Source organism: Stylophora pistillata, chromosome 2 (genome assembly GCF_964205215.1).
Source record: "Stylophora pistillata chromosome 2, jaStyPist1.2, whole genome shotgun sequence".
NCBI classification, from domain to species: domain Eukaryota; kingdom Metazoa; phylum Cnidaria; class Anthozoa; order Scleractinia; family Pocilloporidae; genus Stylophora; species Stylophora pistillata.
In genome coordinates this window covers 30,364,928-30,379,313 of record NC_142520.1, presented here as the reverse complement: position 1 = coordinate 30,379,313, position 14,386 = coordinate 30,364,928, and positions in this window count along the sequence as shown.

Sequence of the window (14,386 nt, the reverse complement as noted above, 5' to 3'; positions counted from 1 at the left end):
AGCTCTGTCATTCCTCAATGAAATCCATTGTCATTTATAGCACCAATAGTTCTTTGTTTTTGCTAGCTTGATGTCTGTTGTTTTTGTTCATTCCCGAATGACCCCATATCAAACGAGGGCATATCAGCACAAAAGGTGGGCAGTTCAGCAGAAAAAAGGAGCAAATCAGCATACGTGGGCAAATCAGCGGTGCAGCCTCTCAATCTTCCAAGCACTATAACTCTGTTATTTCTGCATGAAATAACTTTATATTTCTTACCAAACTAATTCAGTGCAATGAGCAATAGTGTGGCAAGTTCATGACTTAAGCTCGAATGGTTCAAAAGTTAGGTGGGGTTAGGGTTAACGTGCCACCTTGGTTCACATCCCCTCGGCGATTGTTCATATCCGAACGGCGATCCCCTCAAAATCTTCCAACCCCTATAACTCTGTAGCTTCCGCATGAAATATGTTCTTGTTTCATACCAAACTAGTTGAATCTAATGACTATTAGAACATAGCTAGCAGAGTCGCGCAATCAAATTCATTATACGTAAGCGTGCTCAAAATCCCGATAGTGCTTGCTGGTAGCGTCAGCAAATCCGACTTCGACAGAAATATTTTTTTTCGCGCGAGCGGCCATTGCTAGTGCGGGGAAAAATAATACATTTCGCGACAATAATGGATACAAACAGAAACTCGGCCTGCTAGTCCGAAAACGAAGACAATGTTTCGACCTTTTCCTATGGGCTAGAGTTCTTAAATGAGGCAGAAAAAGAGAAAAACAAAGGAAAAGGAGACTCGGCATCAGCGGCGTGACGATTCGCTTCAACTGATATTGTTTTCCATTTTTCGCGTCGCATTTGATGCACAATTCGACCGGCTATGTTCTAAAACAATTGGTTCATACTTTCAGCTGTGCACTATCGAGCTATGGAGCACGTGGGAAGTTTGCAGAGCACTCAAGAAGCTAGAGTTGCCCTCGGCTATCGTCTTGGGCAACTCTTACGCTTCTTTCGTGCTCTCCAAACTTCCCGCGTGCTCCATAACTCCATAGTGCACGCTAAAGCATGAACCAATTGTTAACTAGTGTGAGAAGTGTAATGGCTTAAGCATGAATAAATCAAAAGTTAAATGGGGTTGGGGTTATATTATTATTATTAATCCTCTTAGTGTCACTAAGAAAAACATAAGGCCTTGACCAGAGTTCGCCATTGATATCTGGCGGGTGCTTGCCGCTCCAGGTGCCTCTAAGTCCAGTTTTTGTCCTTCATTTCCCTTTCCACCGTCCTCCTCCAGGTTTCTTTCGGTCTTCCTCCCTTCCTACGTCCATCAGGGCTCCATCTGAGAGCAACTCGTGGTAATGCTGCTGGTGGCATGCGCAGCACATGCGCAATCCATTTCCATCTCTTCTTCTGGACTTGCTGTGTGATTGGTACTGTTCGTGTTCTTCTACGGAACTCGTAGTTTGAGACCGTCTGGGGCCAGTATAAAAGAGGAATCCTATGGGGTTAGGTACTTGTCACACTAGTGGTCATTGGATTGAACTAGGTTGGTATGAAACATGAAGATATTTTAGGCACAAGCAACACACCTATAGTGGTTGGAAGATTGGTTGGGGAGATGAACCATCGCCGAGGGGATATGAACCGAGGTGGTAGAATAACCCTAACCCCATCTAACTTAAAAACCATTCGTTCTTAAATTGAGCTAGTTTGATAATAAATTGAAAGGTATTTGATTTAGAAACAACAGAGTTACAGGGGTTGAACGATTGCGAGAGAATATGCAACATCGCCGAGGGGATATGAACCATCGCCGAGGGAATATGAACCAAAGTGGCACGTTAACCCTTACCCCATGTAATTTTTGAACCATTCGTACCTAAGCTACGAACCTTGTCACATTGTTAGGCATTTCATTGAACTACCTGCTTGATAAATATGAGTATATTGCATTGCTAAGTAACAGAGTTACATTCCTTGGAACCCTGACCATCTAAGTTTTGAAAGAGAGCAATTCTTAAGTAAGAGCTTAGGTGTTTAGAACCACTTGTACACCGAAAATAGTACTTATCAGACAACACTAACACTTTTTAATGACAATCAAACAAGAAGAAAGCGTCTTACACACTCAAAATTTTGACCAAAAGTGTCATACTACCCCTTTGGAAAAAAATCCAAGATGACGGAAATGAAAAGACGGTCCCTTAACCCTAACGCAATGTAACTTTTAACCCATTCCTACTGAGGCCATGAAATTGGTCACACTGTTGGGCATTGCATTGAAATACTGTTGTGGTAAATATGAGTATATTGCATTACGGAATGACAGAGTTCCAATCTTTGGAACTGTGACAATCTGAATTTTGAAATACTCAATTCCCCAAGTTAGGGTTTAGATGTTTAGAACCATGTCTACGCCAAAAAAGTACTTTCAGACAATAGTAACCCATTTTATTGATAATCAAACAATAAAAAAGTGTTTTAGACTCTGAAAATTTGACAAAAAGCACCATGGTACCCCTTTGGAAAGCAATTCAAGATGGCCGAAACTAAGAGGGTCCCTTAACCCTAACCCCATCTAACTTTTGACTTATTCATGCTTAAGCCATTACACTTCTTACAATAGTGTGCATTGGATTCAACTAGTTTGGTATGAAATAAGAAGATATTTTGTGTAGAAGCGACAGAGTTCTAGGAGTTGGAAGATTGCGAGGGGATATGAACCATCGCCGAGGGAATATGAACCAAGGGGTTGGTTAACCCTAACCCCATCTCACTTTTCAACCGTTCTTGCTTAAGCCATGAAATTTATTCCACCATTAGAAATTGAATTGAACTAGTTTGGTGTTAAGTATTACGTTATTTCATTTAGAATTATCAGAGTTATAGGGGTTGGAAGAAGGTGAAAAATGGGATGACGCGTGGAAGTGAGAAAAACTCATTTTAAGGCTTAATAACCACTTTTAAAGCGCTAAAAACTTGTTTAGGGCACTACTGAACCAACAGGAGGAGTCTGAGGGAGATTTGAAATGTTGACAAAGATGGCCATGTTACCCCTTTGGAAAAAAATTCCAGATGGCTGACGTGAAAAGAGGTAGACATGAAAAGAGCTAACTTTTCAACCATCCATGCTTTAGGCATGAAACTTGTCACACTATTGGTCATTGGATTGAGCTAGGTTGGTTTATGTCGATGCGAGTGCGTATTAAACAACAAAGTTACAGTGTCTCAACGAACTCAAGTCTTAGTGCTAGACTTAGAATTTCTGTAATTTGGTCCAAATTTTCAGTCTAAAACGCTTTCTCTTTGTTTAGTTATCATTTAAGACAGTTACTATTGCCTTAAAAGTAGTTTTTCAGTCTAGAAATCGTTTTAAACGCGTAAACCCTTAGTTAAATAACTCAGCCATTTTTACAATTTAAAAGGTCACACTTTGGAAGATTGTAGCTCTGTCATTCCTCAATGAAATCCATTGTCATTTATAGCTCCAATAGTTTGTTGTTTTTGCTAGCTTGATGTTTGTTTTTTTTGTTCAGGCCCGAATGACCCTATAACATACGAGGGCATATCAGCACACAAGGTGGGCAGCACAGCTGAAAAAGGGAGCAAATCAGCCTACGTGGGCCAATCAGCTGTACAGCCTCTCAATTTTCCAAGCACTCTGTGTTGTTTCTGCATGAAATAACTTTATATTTCATACCAAACTAGTTCAATGCAATGAACAATAGTGTGACAACTTCATGACTTAAGCTTGAATGGTTTAAAAGTTCAATGGGGTTAGGGTTAACCTGCCACATTGGTTCACATCCGCTCGGCGATTGTTCATATCCCATTGGCGATGGTTGGTATCCCCTGGCAATCTTCCAACCCCCATAACTCTGTAGCTGCTGCATCAAATATGTTCTTGTTTCATACCAAACTAATTGAACCCAATGACCACTAGTGTGAGAAGTGTAATAACTTAAGCGTGAATAAGTCAAAAGTTAGATGGGGTTAGGGTTAAGGCACCCTCATTTCATTTCTGCCCTCTTGGATTTTTGTCCGAAGGGGTAGCATGGTACTTTTGGTCAAAAGTTTCATTCTCTAAAACACTTTCTTATTGTTTGATTATCATTAAAAAGAGTTACCATTGTCTGAAAAGTACTTTTCTTGGTGTACAAATGGTTTTAAACACCTAAACCTTTACTTAGCGGTTCAGTCTTTAAAAGTCTTTAAAAGTTCAGGTTGTCAAGCAACGGATAAAGTAATGGATAAAGTTCATTTACAAGTAACAGAGTTATAGGGGTTGAATAAGTGGGAGAGAATAGGCGCCATCGCCAAGGGGATATCAACCATCGCCGAGGAAATATGAACAAAGCTGGTACGTTAACCTTAACCCCATCTAACTTTTCAACCATTCATGGTTAAGCCATGAACCTAGTCACACTGTTGGGCATTGCATTGAGCTACTTGTGTGATAAACATGAGTATATTGCATTACGGAGTGACAGAGTTCCAGTCTTTGGAACAGTGACCATCTGAATTTTGAAAGACTGATATTCTTAAGTAAAGGTTTACGTGTTGAAGACAATTTCTACACCGAGAAAAGTACTTTTCAGAGAATAGTAACTCTTTTTGGCAACAATCAAACAATAAGATAGCGTTTTAGACAATGAAACTTTTGACCAAAAGTACCATGTTGCCCCTTTGGAAAAAAATCCAAGATGGCGGAAATGAAAAGAGGGTGTCTTAACCCTAACCCCATCTAACTTTTGACTTATTCATGCTTAAGCCATTACACCTCTCACACAAGTGGTCTTTGGATTTAACTAGTTTGGTATGAAACAAGAACATATTTTATGCTGAAGAAACGGAGATATAGGGGTTGGATGATTGCGAGGGGATATGAATCATCGCCGAGGGGATATGAACGAGGCTGGTAGGTTAACCCTAGCCCCATCTCACTTTTAAACAATTACTGCTTAAGTCCTGAAATTTAATACACCATTAGACATTGAATTGAACTAGTTTGGTGTTAAGTATTACGTTATTTGATTTAGAACTAAGAGCGTTATAGGGCTTGAATAATTGGGAGAGAATATGCACCATCACCGAGAGGATATCAAGCATCGCCGAGGGGATATCAACCAGGGCGGTAAGTTAACCCTAACCCCATCTAGCTTTTGAACCATTCCTGCTTAAGCCATGAGCCTAGTGACACTGTTGGGCATTGCATTGAAATACTTGTGTGATAAATATGAGTATATTGCATTACGGAATGACAGAGTTCCAGACTTTTGGAGCTGTGAACATCTAAACTTTGAAAGACTGAAACTGTTAAGTTAGGGTTTAAGTGTTTAAAACCATTTCTACACAAAACAGTACTTTTCAGACAATAGTAACTCTTTTTAATGATAATCAAACAATAAGAAAGCGTTTTAGACAATGAAACTTTTGACCAAAAGTACCATGCTACCCCTGTGGAAAAATTCCAAGATGGCGGAAATAAGAGGAGGATCCATTAACCCTAATCCCCGCTAACGTTTACCTTATTTATGCTTAAACCATTCTAGTTCTTACACTAGTGGTCTTTGAATTCAACTAGTTTGTTATGAAACAAGAACATATTTTGTGGGGAACCAACAGCGTTATAGGGGTTTCAAGATTGCGAGGGGATATGAATTCCTGCTTAAATCCTGAAATCTATTACACCGTTAGACATTGAATTGAACTAGTTTGGTGTTAAGTATTACGTTATTTCATTTAGAATTAACAGCGTTATAGGGGTTGAATAATTGGGAGAGAATATGCGCCATCGCGAGGCGGATATCAACCGTCGCAGATGGGATATGAACCAAGGCGATACGTTAACCCTAACCCATCTAACTTTTGAACCATTCCTGCTTAAGCCATAAACCTGGTGACACTGTTGGGCATTGCATTGAAATACTTGCGTGATAAATATGAGTATATTGTATTACGGAATGACAGAGTACCAGTCTTTGGAACTGTGACCATCTGAATTTTGAAAGACTAAAATTAAGTAAGGGTGTACGTGATAAAAACAACTTCTACACCGAAAAGAGTACTTTTCAGACAATAGTAACCCTTTTTAATAATAATCAAACAAAAAGAAAGCGTTTCAGACATTGAAACTTTTGACCAGAGGTACCACGCTATTCCTTTGCAAAAAAATTCCAAGATGGCGGAAATAAAAAGAGGGTGCCCTAACCCTAACCCCACGTAACCTGTCTCATTCTTTCTTAAGCCATGAAACGCGTGACAGTATTGGCCATTGGATTGAACTAGTTTGGTATGAAATATGAAGATATTTAATTTAGAAACAACAGACCTTTAGGGGATGAAACATTGCGAAACGATATGAACCATCGCCGAGGGGATATAAACCTTCCCCGAGAGGATGTGAAATAAGGTGGTATATTAACCCTAACCCAATCTAACTTTTGAAACATTCGTGGTTAAGCCATGACCCTTATTACACTCTTGGGCATAGCATTGAACTACTTGCGTGATAAATATGAGTATCCTGCATTGCGAAATGACTGAGTTACAGTCTTTGGAAATGTGACCGTCTGAATTTTTAAAAACTGAACGTTTAAAGACTTTTAAAGACTGAACCGCTAAGTAAAGGTTTAGGTGTTTAAAACCATTGGTACACCGAGAAAAGTACTTTTGCAGACAATGGTAACTCTTTCTAATGATAATCAAACAATAAGAAAGTGTTTTGGAGAATGAAGCTTTTGACCAAAAGTACCATGTACCCTTTGGACAAAAATCCAAGATGGCGGAAATGAAAGGAGGGTGCCTTAACCCTAACCCCATCTAGCTTTTGACTTATTCACGCTTAGGCCATTACACTTCTCACACTAGTGGTCATTGGGTTCAACTAGTTTGGTATGAAACAAGAACATATTTGATGCAGCAGCTACAGAGTTATGGGGGTTGGAAGATTGCCAGGGGATACCAACCATCGCCAATGGGATATGAACAATCGCCGAGCGGATGTGAACCAAGGTGGCAGGTTAACCCTAACCCCATTGAACTTTTGAACTATTCAAGCTTAAGTCATGAAGTTGTCACACTATTGTTCATTGCATTGAACTAGTTTGGTATGAAATATAAAGTTATTTCATGCAGAACAACACAGTTAGAGTGCTTAAAAAATTGAGAGGCTGCACAGCTGATTTGCCCACGTATGCTGATTTGCTCCCTTTTTCAGCTGTGCTGCCCACCTTTTGTGCTGATATGCCCTTGTAAGTTATAGGGTCATTCGGGCCTGAACAAAAACAACAAACATCAAGCTAGCAAATAAAACAAACTATTGGAGCTATAAATGACAATGGATTTCATTGAGGAATGACAGAGCTACAATCTTCCAAAGTGTGACCTTTTAAATTGTAAAAATGGCTGAGTTATTTAACTAAGGTTTTACGCGTTTAAAACGATTTCTAGACTGAAAAATTACTTTTAAGGCAATGACCAATAGTGTGACAAGTTTCATGCCTAAAGCATGGATGGTTGAAAAGTTAGCTCTTTTCATGTCTACCTCTTTTCATGTCAGCCATCTGGAATTTTTTCCAAAGGGGTAACATGGCCATCTTTGTAAACATTTCAAATCTCCCTCAAACTCCTCCTGTTGGTTCAGTAGTGCCCTAAACAAGTTTTTAGCGCTTTAAAAGTGGTTTTTAAGCCTTAAAATGAGTTTTTCTCACTTCCAGCGGTCATCCCATTTTTCACCTTCTTCCAACCCCTATAACTCTGATATCTCTAAATGAAATAACACCAAACTAGTTCAATTCAATTTCTAATGGTGGAATAAATTTCATGGCTTAAGCAAGAATGGTTTAAAAGTGAGATGGGGTTAACCAACCCCTTGGTTCATATTCCCTCGGCGATGGTTCATATCCCCTCGCAATCTTCCAACCCCTATAACTCTGTCGCTTCTACATAAAATATCTTCTTATTTCATACCAAACTAGTTGAATCCAATGCCCACTACTGTAAGAGGTGTAATGGCTTAAGCATGAATAAGTCAAAAGTTAGATGGGGGTAGGGCTAAGGGACCCTCTTCTCATTTCCGCCGTCTTGAATTGTTTTCCAAAGGGGTACCATGGTGCTTTTTCTCAAATTTTCAGAGTCTAAAACACTTTTTTATTGTTTGATTATCAATAAAATGGGTTATTATTGTCTGAAAAGTACTTTTTTGGCGTACAAATGGTTCTAAACATCTAAACCCTAACTTAGGGATTTCAGTCTTTCAAAATTCAGATTGTCACAGTTCCAAAGATTGGAACTCTGTCATTCCGTAATGCAATATACTCATATTTACCACAAGAGTATTTCAATGCAATGCCCAATAGTGTGACAAATTTCATGGCCTCAGCAGGAATGGGTTAAAAGTTACATTGCGTTAGGGTTAAGGGACCGTCTTTTCATTTCCGCCATCTTGGATTTTTTTCCAAAGGGGTAGTATGGTACTTTTGGTCAAAATTTTGAGTGTGTGAGACGCTTTCTTCTTGTTTGATTATCATTAAAAAGTGTTAGTGTTGTCTGATAAGTACTATTTTCGGTGTACAAGTGGTTATAAACACCTAAGCTCTTACTTAAGAATTGCTGTCTTTCAAAACGGTTCCAAGGAATGTAACTCTGTTACTTAGCAATGCAATATACTCATATTTATCAAGCAAGTAGTTCAATGAAATGCCCAACAGTGTAGGAAGATTCGTAGCTTAGGTACGAATGGTTCAAAAATTACATGGGGTAAGGGTTAACTTGCCACCTTGGTTCATATTCCCTCGGCGATGGTTCATATCCCCTCGGCGATGTTGCATATTCTCTCGCAATCCTTCAGTCCCTGTAACTCTGTTGTTTCTAAATCAAATACCTTTGGATTTATTATCAAACTAGGTCAATTCAAGAACCAATGGTTTTTAAGTTAGATGGGGTTAGGGTTATGGCTACCACCTTGATGGGCTACCACCTTGGTTCATATCGCCTAGGCGATGGTTCATCTCCCCAACCAGTCTTCCAACCACTATAGGTGTGTTGCTTGTGCATAGAATATCTGCAAGTTTCATACCAACCTAGTTCAATCCAATGACCACTAGTGTGACAAGTACCTAAGCCTAACTAACTTTTGGCTTATTCATGATTAAGCCATTACACCTCTCACACTAGTGGTCTTTGGACTCAACTAGTTTGGTATGAAACAAGAACATATTTTATGCGAAAGCAACAGAGTTATGGGGGTTGGAAGACTGCGAGGGGATATGAAGCATCGCATAAGAAATATCAACCTAAGCCCTAGAATCTATTCCACCACTAGACATTGAATTTAACTAGTTTGGTGTTAAGAATTACGTTATTTCATTTAGAATTAAGAGCATTATAGGGGTTGAATAATTGGGAGAGAATATGCATCATCGCCGAGGGGATATCAATCATCGCCGAGGGGATATCAACCAACGCGGTACGTTAGCCCTAACCCCATCTAACTTTTGAACCATTCCTGCTTAAGCAATGAACCTAGTGACACTATTGTGCATTGCATTGAAATACTTGTGTGATAAATATGAGTATATTGCATTACGGAATGACAGAGTACGAGTCTTTGGAACTGTGATCGTCTGAATTTTAATACCGCTAAGTAAAGGTTTAGGTGTTTAAAACCATTTGTACACCGAGAAAAGTACTTTTCAGACAATGGTAACTCTTTTTAATGATAACCAAACAATAAGAAAGCGTTTTACAGAATGAAACTTTTGACCAAAAGTACCATGCTAGCCCTTTGGACAAAAATCCAAAATGGCGCAAATGAAATGAGGGTGCCTTAACCCTAACCCCATCTAACTTTTGACTTATTCACGCTTAAGCCATTACACTTCTCACACTAGTGGTCATTGGGTTCAACTAGTTTGTTATGAAACAAGAACATATTTGATGCAGCAGCTACAGAGTTATGGGGGTTGGAAGATTGCCAGGGGATACCAACCATCGCCAATGGGATATGAACAATCGCCGAGCGGATGTGAACCAAGGTGGCAGGAAAGGGAAATGAAGGACAGCAACTGGAGTTGGAGGCACCTGGAGCGGCAAGCACGCGCCAGACATCAATGGCGAACTCTGGTCAAGGCCTTGTGTGTTTCTTAGTGACACTAAGAGGATTAATAATAATAATATAACCCCAACCCCATTTAACTTTTGATTTATTCATGCTTAAGCCATTACACTTCTCACACTAGTTAACAATTGGTTCATGCTTTAGCGTGCACTACGGAGTTATGGAGCCCGCGGGAAGTTTGGAGAGCACGAAAGAAGCGTAAAAGTTGCCCGAGGCGATAGCCGAGGGCAACTCTAGCTTCTTTAGTGCTCTCCAAAGTTCCCACGTGCTCCATAACTCGATAGTGCACAGCTGAAAGTATGAGCTAATTGTTTTAGAACATAGCCGGTGGAGTTGTGCATCAAATGCGACGCGAAAAACGGACAACAATATCAGTTGAAGCGAATCGTTACGGCGCTGATGCCGAGTCTCCTTTTCCTTTGTTTTTCTCTTTTTCTGCCTCATTTAAGAACTCTAGCCCATGGAAAAAGGTCGAAACATTGTCTTCGTTTTTGGACTAGCAGGCCGAGTTTCTGTTCGTAACCATTATTGTCGCGAAATTTATTATTTTTCCCCGCACTAGCAATGGCCGCTCGCGCGAAAAAAAAATTTCTGTTGAAGTCGGATTTGCAGACGCTGTCAGCGTGCACTATCGGGATTTTGAGCACGCTTACGTATAATGAATTTGATTGCGCGACTCTGCTAGCTATGTTCTAATGGTCATTAGATTCAACTAGTTTGGTATGAAACAAGAACATATTTCATGCGGAAGCTACAGAGTTGGAAGATTGCGAGGGGATATGAACCATCGCCGCTGGGATATGAACGATCGCCGAGGGGATGTGAACCAAGGTGGCACGTTAACCCTAACCCCATCTAACTTTTGAACCATTCGAGCTTAAGTCATGAACTTGTCACGCTATTGCTCATTGCATTGAACTAGTTTGGTAAGAAATATAAAGTTATTTCATGCAGAAACAACAGAGTTATAGTGCTTGAAAGATTGAGAGGCTCCACCGCTGATTTGCCCACGTATGCTGATTTGCTCCTTTTTTCTGCTGAACTGCCCACCTTTTATAGTGATATGCCCTCGTTTGATATGGGGTCATTCGGGAATGAGCAAAATCAACAAACATCAAGCTAGCAAAAACAGAACTATTGGTGCTATAAATGACAATGGATTTCATTGAGGAATGACAGAGCTACAATCTTCCAAAGTGTGACCATTTAAATTGTAAAAATTACTGAATTTTTTAACTAAGGGTTTACGCGTTTGAAACCATTTGTACACCGAAAACCTACTTTTAAGGCAATAGTAACTCAGTTTAATGATAATTAAATAATTAAATAAAAAGAAAGCGTTTTAGAGACTAAAACTTTGACCAAAGTCCAGAAATTCTAAGTCTAGCACTAACACTTGAGGACCTTAAGACACTGTCACTTTGTTGTTAAATGCTCGCAATGCCCTCGCAATTTTCCAAACCCTATAACTCTGTCGCTTCCGCATAAAATATCTTCTTGTTTCATACCAGACTAGTTGAATCCAATGGCCACTAGTGTGAGAAGTATAATGGCTTAAACATGAATAAGTCAAAAGTTAGGTGGGGTTAGGGTTAAGGGACCCTCTTCTCATTTCCGCCATCTTGAATTTTTTTCCAAGGGGGTAGCATGGTGCTTTTGGTCAGAACTTTGAGTGTCTAAAGCTCTTTCTTATTCTTTGATTATCATTAAAAAGGGTTACTATTGTGTGAAAAGTACTCTTTTTGGTGTACAATTGGTTCTAAACACTTTAACCCTAACCTAGGGATTTCAGTCTTTCAAAATTTAGATCGTCACAGTTCCAAGGATTGGAACTCTGTTATTCGTTATATTCATATTTATCACACAAGTAGTTCAATGCAATGCCGAACAGCGTAACAAATTTTATGGCTTCAGCAGGAATGGGTTAAAAGTTACATTGGGTTAGGTTTAACGCACCGTCTTTTCATCTCCGCCATCTTGGATTTTTTTCAAAAGGGGTAGTATGGTACTTTTAGTCAAAATTTTCAGTGTCTAAGACTCTTTGTTATTGTTTGACGACCATTTAAAAGTGTTACTGTTGTCTGATAAGTACTATTTTCGGTGTACAAATGGTTATAAACACCTAAACTCTTACTTAAGAATTTTCATCTTTCAAAATTTAGATGGTCACAGTTAAGTTTTAGTGTATTCTTACGTATTTTAACACATTCTGTTCAAAACAACTTGTTTTGGCCTCTTTGCAGATACTTTTTGCGAAACCGTATTTTGAGCGCGAGCTGAGAGGGACTTGGTGCATTTGACCCTCTCGCCAAATTTTGCAGGAAACATCGGTGCTCAGGTAAATGTTGGTGTATTCTTATGTATTCTCTTAAAAAAAGGGTGGTTTTGGCTTGTTTGTAGATACATTTTGGAGAACCGAAGAAGTCAACGAGTCAGCCAGACACTCAGTTAACAGTCACTCAGTCACCATTCGGTTATCAAGTCAGTCACCAGTCGACTACCACGGGGGTAAAACAATCAGTCATCCACTCACTTGGTGGTCAAGCGGACAGTCTGTTAGCCACTCATTCACAAATCAATGATCAAGTCAGTCAACCCTTTAGATACACAGTCAGATACCAGCAATACGCTCAAGCACTCAGTCATCTAGTCACTCAATCAGTCAATCGCTATTAAGATCAGCCATCCAGCGTAGCAGATAGTCACCCGGTCAAGCAACAGTAGTCTATGCGTCGGTCAGTAACTCAGCCTCTCAACTGGTCAGTCAGCCAGTCAGTAAAGAGACTGTCAGAAAATAGTCAGCCAGTAATAAGTCTGTCAGCAGGTCAATCGCCCAGCCAGTCAACTAGTCAGTCGGTCACCAGTCAAGTAGTTACTTAGTCAATTCGGTAAAGGAGACAGTCGAGAAGTCAGCCAGTTGGTCAGCCAGTCACTCTCCAGTGAGAAGCTATTAAGTCAGTCAGTCAAGCATTCAGCCAGCCAGTCACTCAGCAACTCAGGTGCCAGTGAGTCAGTCACCAGTGCGTTGGCCAGTCAGTCACCAGTCCGTTTAGCCACTCAGTCACCAGTCGGTCAACAGGTCAGTAACCCAGTCAAATAGCCAATCCCTTACCAGTGAGTCAGTCAAACAATCAGTCACAAGTCAGTAACCAGTAATCGCGTAAGTTGGTCAACCAGTCACTCAGGTGGTCAGGTACCAATAACTCAGTCAACAAGTCAGTCACCCAGTCACTCAGCTAGAGAATCACCTAGTAAGTTACCAAGTCAGTCACTTATCGGTCTGCAAATATCTCAAGCAGTCAGTCACTGGTTCAGGTACCAGTAGGTAAGCAACTAACTGGTCAATTTGTCAGGCAGGAAGACAGTCGCCAATCAGTCAACTAGTCAAACTAGTCTGTCAACCAGCCAGTCAACCACGAGGACAACAAATGACTTAACAAGTCAGTCACCGTATTAGTCTGTCAGTCACTGACTTACCCAGTCACTCACTAGTCAGTCAGCCAATGAGTCAGTCACCAGTCGGCTTGTAAGGGGGGAAACCAATCTGTCATTCACTGACTTGGCAGTCACTCGGACAGTCAGTTAGCCACTCATTCACCAATCGGTCATTAAGTCAGTCAACCCTTTAGAAACACATTCAGTTACCAGCAATTCACTCAACCACTCAGTCATTTAGTCACTAAATCAGTCAATCGCTAGTAAGGTTAACCATCCAGCCTAGCAGATGGTCACCCTGTGAAGCCCCAGCAAGTCTGTGTGTCGGTCAGTCACTCAGCCCCTCAATCAAGAAGTCAGTAACCAGACTGTCAGAAAATAGTCAGCCAGTAATAAGTCTGTCAGCAAGTCAATCGCCCAGCAAGTCAACTAGTCAGTGAGTCAGTCGGTCACCAGTCAAATAGTTACTTAGTCACAAGTTGGTAAGAGAGTCAGCCGACAGGTCAGCCAGTTCGTCAGCCAGTCACTCTCCAGTAAGAAGCCATTAGGTCAGTCAGTCAAGCATTCAGTCAGCCAGTCACTCAGCCGCTCAGGTACCAGTGAGTCAGTCAGCCAGTGCGTTGGCCAGTCAGTCACCAATCAGTTTAGCCACTCAATCACAAGTCGGTCAACAGGTCAGTAACTCAGTCAAATAGCCAATCACGTACCAGTGCGTCATTAAACCAATCAGTCAGTCAGTAACCAGTAATCCCGTCAATCAGTCAACCAGTCAATCAGGTGGTCAGGTACCAATAGGTCAGTTAACAAGTCGGTAAGCCAGTCACTCAGATAGAAATTCACCTAGTAA